The following is a 7626-nucleotide window of genomic DNA, read 5'->3' on the forward strand; positions in this document are numbered from 1 at the left end:
CTCCCTGCAACTTTATGCATCCAGAGGGGGATGCATCCTTCATGGATAAATGGATCCCAATATATAAAGTCAAGGCTTGCTTTGTCTGGGGAGTTATTCAGAACTATTTGCCATATCCTCATTCATGAATAAGAAGCACCCCACTGTTGGGCCAGGTGAGGTGGTCCACATTTACAATGCTAGTACCAGAGAAATAGAGGAAGAGGAGAAAACCAAATGTAGGTGACAAAATCCTAAGTAGGACCACCTAGACTAAGGATGTCTTTTAGACTGACGTGAACACCCACTTAGAAAAGCCAGGTCACTAGGGTTCATCTCTGCAGCTGTTGTGTGGACTTCACCTTTCATGACAAGCAAGCTCAAGGTCATCAAAACAGGCCAACATCATTGCATGAGTTACTTGATACCCATAAATACATAAAAAGGGGCCAAGAGGCCCTCAGTGACCATTTTGCAAAACTATGTAAGAAGGCTTTGTAATGCTTTTAAAATAACCAGGTATAACATGTCTTTTACCTTATCAAGTAAAACGCGAGTTGAATATACCAAAACAGATAACAAGTGCACTTTTAGTGTCAAAATGAGCTGAAATGGCTACCACAGTGAGCTGAAGGTGGCCTACTAGGCTGATGATCCTTACTTGGACACTGCATTCTGTCCCATGGATTATTGCATGCATCATCATTTTAACCCATCTGGGAGTGGAAACTGATTACTTCTCAACCCAAATGGCAGAATCCAGTCTTTCTGCCTGTACTGGCTGGTTTTGTGTGTTAACTTGACGCAAGCTAATCAGAAAGGAGCCTCAATTGAGAAAATGTCTCCATGAGATTTTCTCAATTAGTAATCAATGGGGGAGGGTCCAGTCCATTGTGGGTGGTAGTCCTGGGTTCTATAACAAAGCAGACTGAGTGTTGGGGAAGAAAGCCAGCAAGCAGGCTGGAGCAAGAGGCCATGGAGGCATGACCTCTGCATCAGATCCCAGCCCTGCTTGAGTTACTGTCCTGACTTGCTCCGGTGATGGATTTTGATCTGGAGGTGTAAACTGAATAAACCCTTTCCTCCCCAACTTGCTTTTTGGTCATGGTATTTCATCATAGCAATAGAAACCCTAACTAAGACCATCACGGTGTAGAAACTTTTGGGAGGGGGTGTTCCTAATGGCTTCTGAAGATAGAGGCAGATACATGCCTAACCAGGGCAGGTGCGGTTGGAAATTGGCAGCTGTCCATTTTAAAGATAGGAGCCTGCGGTCTTTCCCTGTTTAGGAAAAGCATTCTTCCAGAATGGCTGCTATGGATGTGACAAAATTGGTGGTATTAGCATTTTTCTGTAGGAGCTTGAAACATGGATTAGGATATTTCCGCCTGAAAGAAAAGCCTTGCACATTATTTTACATTCACGTATATATAAAGTCAGTTCTTCACATTTACAGCTGAGACCAAACATGTTGGTCTGGACAGTTTTTAAAATCCATGGCAGAATCTAAAGACATCATGAAATATGGGTCTAGAGATCTTGTACATTTTACGCTGGTTTTGCCTATAAAATCTGAGGGGTTTGACATTTAACACTGAAGTTCAAGAACAACAACCTAGTGTGGCATACCAGTCCCAATTGGAACAGTAGTTGACTTCCGATGGGAGCCTCGAGCATTTCCTGACAACTGCTCCGGTCTGAGAGGAGCTGAGTGTACTTTCCTGTAGCAGTGCTCTTTCACCACCTGTCCCGTACTGAGCCTCTGTGCTGCTCTGGACACACGGTAGTGAGCCAGGGAATCCTCCTATTCCACTGCTAATTCCATAGTCCACTGTACCCAAAACAAGTTTCTTCACCGCAGCTTGGAGACTCCTTCCAAGGTGCCCAGCTTCCTCAGCATCTGGTTGGAGTTCTGTCTTCAGGCAGTGCCCACAGTTCCCTCTTTGAATTTTCCAAGGATGCTAGGGACTGTCTATGATCCCCCAAATGGGGTCTAACCTCACTGGTTTTGGGTTTTTTTGTTTGTTTTTGTTTCTTTGGCTTTTTGAGGCAGCTGTTCTTCACCTCACACCTTTTGTCCCACAATGATGTGGGATTCAGACAATACTGGGGCCCAGGTGTTGGTATGGTCTGTTGCCCCAAGGCATTGAGAAATGGTGGACTCTTTGAGAGGTGAAACCTGATAGGAACTAACTGAGTTAGAGGGCACCATCTCCAAGGACAATTAATGTGTATCTCAAGAGAGAGAGGAGGGAGATGTTGAGGAACTGGATTTGCTACTGACAGAACAAGTTGTTAGAAAGTGAGGTGGCCCCAGTAGTGTGGCCTCTGTCTCAAGTCCTCGTGCTATGATGGAGCATGCAGCCCTTCCCAAACTGACAGTGAACTTTTCAGACTCTGACTGTGTGTTCATACCGGCTGAGCAGACAAACAAGCTTTAAAGCACGGTTGAACAGTACCATGTAATTTTACCGTATGTATTTGCAGTAAGTGTCTGTGAGTTTGTGCGTGAGTGTGAGAGAGAGACAGGTCAGAAGACAAGTTACAGGAGAGTGTTTGCTCCTACCGTGTCAATCCCAGCGGTGGAACTCAGGTCATCAGATTCGGTGGCAAGGGCCTTTAACAGCTGGGCCGTCCAGTTGGCTGAGAATTGTCTTCAAAAAAGCAAAAACAAAACACTAGTCTGTTCGGAATTCGGTGGCAATCACCTGTAACCCCAGCACTTCAGACGGAGAGGTAGGAGGATCAAAGAGATAGTAGGGGTAGGGGAAGAACAGACAGAAAAAAAAATAGATTGTGGAAGATGTTCTAAACAATCTGTGGTCCATAATATAGCTGAAAATGTTCATACTAGCATGCCTGTACCTGTACGTGTATGTGAGTTTATGTTTGTGAGGCTCGGCCATAAGTTCCTTTACTCACCAAACCATCTCGTCTGCCCCTGTGGAGAGCTGCTTGTTTGTCAAGCTGCTTTGTTATTTATTAAAAAACATGTTTTCACCCTGGCCTTCACCTAGAGGCAGAGAAAAGGGGAAGTTTCGCCAAGTCCCTTAAAACTTGTTCCAAGTTCCCTAAAGCTTGTCTGTGTGACCTTGGACCCTATCTGCTATATCTGCTATAGGGAAGTAGTTTTAGAACTTTTTTTTTTTTTTTGTAGTAGTTCCAAACTTTTTTTTGTATTGATGTGACTTGTTTTTGCTTTGCCTATAAAAACTGAATTGTGGAATAAACCCACACTGCAGTCTTACTGACAGCCGATCCCATGTATATTGTGACTTGCTTTAATTATTTCAATTCTCACTCCCCACTCAGGAACTGTTCCACTCTGCCAGCGGGCTCCAGCAAGTCCCTCAACAAAAACAGAAAATAATACTTTTTTTCTAAAAACTAATAAAATAGAATTAAAGGAAGACTAACTCTTTTACATTCTTTACATACTTAAAAAAAGCAGTGCGTTAGAGGGAAAGGTGTGTGGACAGAGTTCCTAAGACTTTGGCATTTTTCTTTAAAACTGACAGATGAAAGCTGGGTGGGGTGGCACACGCCTGTGATCTCAACACTCAGGGAGGCAGAGGCAAGTGGATCTCTGTGAGTTCAAGGCCAGCCTGGTCCAGAACAGCCAAGGCTACACAGAGAAACCCTGTCTCGAAAAATAAAAATAATTAAATTAAATGGACAGATGATAGGCTTATAGGGTCTATTGGAATGGTTCTCAACCTGTGGATCTCACTCGTTTCGAGAATCAAATGACCTTTTCACAGGGGTCACATATCAGATGTTTACATTATGATTCATAACAGTAGCAAAATTACAGCTATGAAGTAGTAACAAAAATGATTTGACATTTGGAAGCATCACAGCATGAGGAACTGTGTTAAAGGCTTCCAGCGTTAGGAAGGCTGGGGACCACTGCGCTATTGTGCTTTGCTTTAAGTTCAGAGCTCTCAGCTCTCCCAGCCCTCCTCAACCCCAACTTGGAGGCAGAGGCTCAGAGCTGGCTTTGATTTTAAGCAGCTGAGGCTGACCTTGAATCCTGCCAACTGCTGGGACTCAGACGTGTACCACACTCTGGTAGGGCATTTTTTTTTCTTACATTAGAAATAATATTTGTTAATGGTAAAGAGAAAAAAAAATGAGACTATCCGTTCACTGCTTGGAGGAAATGTGAGTAAATTACCTAAGCTGTTTGCAATGCCTTCATCATATGTCAATTCATAGTCTTTCACAAAAACTGCTTACTACACATATATCTTTTGTTATGGTTTTCATTAATAAAATTTATTGGATATTTTCCGTGTCATCACACCCGCCTTTAGTGCCTCCTGGTATTTATTTTATAGTGTAGTGTACTTCCATCAATCTCTTGTAGAGATTATGGTGTTTTCCTACTTTTTGGCTATAGTTTAACATTGTTGAAGCTGGTCGTGGTATTCACACCAAATCACAGCACCTGAGGAGCTGAAGACTGAGTTTGGCGCCAGCCTGGGCTGTATTGTGAAACTCTGTCTCAAGAAAACAGATTCCTGAAATACTCCCGTGAACACTTTTGTAAAAAATAAATAAATAAAAAGAAAAGAAAAATCCAAGCTGTTAGAGAGTGAGACCCAGGTCTTCTGGAAGAGCAGCTAGTGCTTTTAACCACTGAGCCATCTCTCTCCAGCCCCCCAGTTTTTTAAGTGTGTGTGTCTGTGTGAATACCACATGTATGGCAGTGCCCATAGAAGCCAGAAAAGGGTACTGGATCCCTGGGAATTGTTATTACAGGTGTCATGAGCCATTCAGTATGGGTGCTGGCCCTCTGTACCCCACAACCAATGCTGAACATAATGGGTCCCAGAAATGGACCAAACCTGCTCTTCTGAGACTCTTCCAACAAAATCTCTCTGGGAAATTCCCCACTGGCCTGGGTGGAACACTTGTCAGGGACTCTTTGTATCCATTCAGCCTTTCCATCATTCTAAGTGTCAGACTGTACTAGGTGGTGATCTGAAAGTCCTTCCATCTACTCTGGTTCTCTCCCTCTTTATCTGTCACAGACAATGCCCCCAATAAATCTCTTCTGTGTCCAACTTACCTGAACATCTCACTAAATTACCAGTCTTCCCTGAGACTAGTTCTATAGCCGAGGCAGGCTTTGAGATTATAGTCCTCCTACCTCAGCCAGTCTTGGCCGCGCAGGCCTGGAATCCCAGCACTTTTGAAGGCAGAGGCAGGCAGATCTCTGTGAGTTGAAGGCCCACCTGGTCAGCAGAGTGAGACTGGGACAGCCAAAGCTACACAAGGAAACCCTGTCTTGAAAAAAAAAAAAAATCTTCCTGCCTCAGTTCTTGAGTAGTTTGGATTATAGGCTTGAACCACTAGAACACACTTTTTTGTTTGTTCATTCCTTTTTATTTGTTTCTTTTCTTTCTTTGAGACAGGATCTCAGCCAGGCATGATCAGTTGATCACTGTGAGTTTGAAGCCAGCCTGGCCCACAGAGGGAGTCTAGGACAGCCAAGGCTATGAAGAGAAACCCTGTCTCAAAAAGCCAAGAGACAGAGAGAGAGAAAGAGCTCTTGCCACATAGCCCTGGCTGGTGTGGCATTCACATTATAGCTCAGGTTAGCCTTAAATTTGTGAGTGTTTTTGCCTTAGCGTCTCAAGTGCTGCGATAACAAGAGTGTACCAACAAGCCTAACCTGCAAAACACAGTGCCTTAAAAACTGTTCTCAGTTTATAGGAGCGGAATCCACTGATATGCAAAGCAAGCTGTTGTTACTGTCATTCTGTTCTGAAAGGTGGTGGAACCAGAAATGGTGGCACATCGCTCTGGAGGCCGAGAAAGGAGGATGGAGAGTTAGAAGCTATGCTGGAGAAAACTTATCTCAAGAAAAATCAAAATCACTAGGCCTGGTGGCACACACCTTTAATCCCAGCACTTGAGAGGCAGAGACAAGTGCATCTCTCTGAGTTCAAGGCCAGGCTGGTCTACAAAGTGAACTCCAGGGTTACACAGAGAAATGCCGTCTAGAAGAGAGAGAGGCAGAGAAAACAGAGGGAGAGGGAGAGATCAAAATCAGTTCGGGGGACTACAGTTCAGCGATAGAACACCTGTCTAGTGGGCACTGAGGCTCTACATTTGAGAGACAGACAGGTATGCACACACAGGTTGTGTGTGCACCCAAGGAGGCATGGAGAAGGTCTCACCTGGTGCTTGAGTTGCGGGGAGCTGTGAGTCGTCTGCTGTGGGTGCTGGAAATCACTCGAGGTTCCTCTGCAAGCACTCTTAACCGCTGAGCCATCTCTCCAACCCAGCTGTTTGTGAGCGAGGAGCAGACGATCTTTTGAGGGTTTGTTGTGACAGCCATGGATGGAGTTACTGAAATGTGCACAGTGTGTAAACTCTACAGTAGGAACAATTCCGGGAGCCGGCGAAGTGGCTCAGCAGCTACAGGTGTGTGCTGGAAGCCTGACACCTGGGCTCCGTCCCTGGCACTCACACCGTAGAAGGAGCGCACCGACTCCCCCGAGTTGTACTCTGATTGCCATATGGCACAAATCAATAAATAAAATGTAATTTCAAGATGTTTAAGATTAAAAAAATGTCAATGGATTTGTGTTGTGTCCATATGTATATATGTGATCTCTGTGTGTGTGTGCGTGTGTCTGGGTGCCCTCAGAGGCCAGAAGAGGATGTTCAGTCCCCTGGAGCTGGAGTTACAGTTGTGAGCTGTCATATAGTTGCTAGAAATCAAACCCAGGACTTTTGCAAGAATAAGTGCTCTGAACCTTGAAGCCAACTCATTTTTCATTAAGCAAAGGGAGACAGCAGCCTAGCCTATGTGACAGAGTTAGCAAAAAAAATAATCTTTCACCAGCAGAAATCCACGTGTTTTGTTTTCTTCATGGCACTCATTATAACCCGGTATTATTTTAGAAATTTTGTCTGGTTTTTGAGACAGGGTTTCATGTACTCTAGGCTAGTCTTAACTTGCTATATAGCTGAGGGTGATCATGAACTTCTGATCCTCCTGCTTCTACTCGCTTCCTGAGTGCAGGCCTTCTCCATCATGTTTGTTTGTTTTCTTTTTAGAGACAGGGTTTCTCTGTGTAGCCTTGGCTGTCCTGGACTTGCTTTGTAGACCAGGCTGGCCTGGAACTCAGAGATCCACCTGTTTCTGCCTCCCAGGGTGCTGGGATTACAGGCACTTGCCGCCATGCCTGGCTCCATGCCTCGCTTTAAAAAGTGTTTTATTGATTATTGTTTGTTAGAATTTAAGTAGGAGCTTTATCTTTCTTGCTCGCTATATGCTACTGCCCAGGTCTGTTCCCGTTAGCCTTTCAAACAGTGAGGCCACACAACTAGTAAAAGTGAGCGTATAAGAGAGTGTGGTGTGTGTGTGTGTGAGAGAGAGAGAGAGAGAGAGAGAGAGAGAGAGAGATGTGTAAGTGTGTGTACGAGAGTGTGTAAGCATGTATGTGAGGGTGCGTGAAAATATATGTGAGTGAGAGTGTGTGCTGAGGACTTGATGGATGTACCAGGATACTCACCAACCACAGAAACTCTCCCAGTGGTAAGACACGACTTTTCAGAAGTCCATGAGGCTGCGCTGTAAATGAGGTGAAAAATAGATGCGGGGTCACATTGCGTAAGAACACCACACGC

The sequence above is a fragment of the Psammomys obesus genome, unplaced genomic scaffold, assembly GCF_907164565.1.
Source record: "Psammomys obesus unplaced genomic scaffold, mPsaObe1.curated_primary_1811, whole genome shotgun sequence".
NCBI classification, from domain to species: domain Eukaryota; kingdom Metazoa; phylum Chordata; class Mammalia; order Rodentia; family Muridae; genus Psammomys; species Psammomys obesus.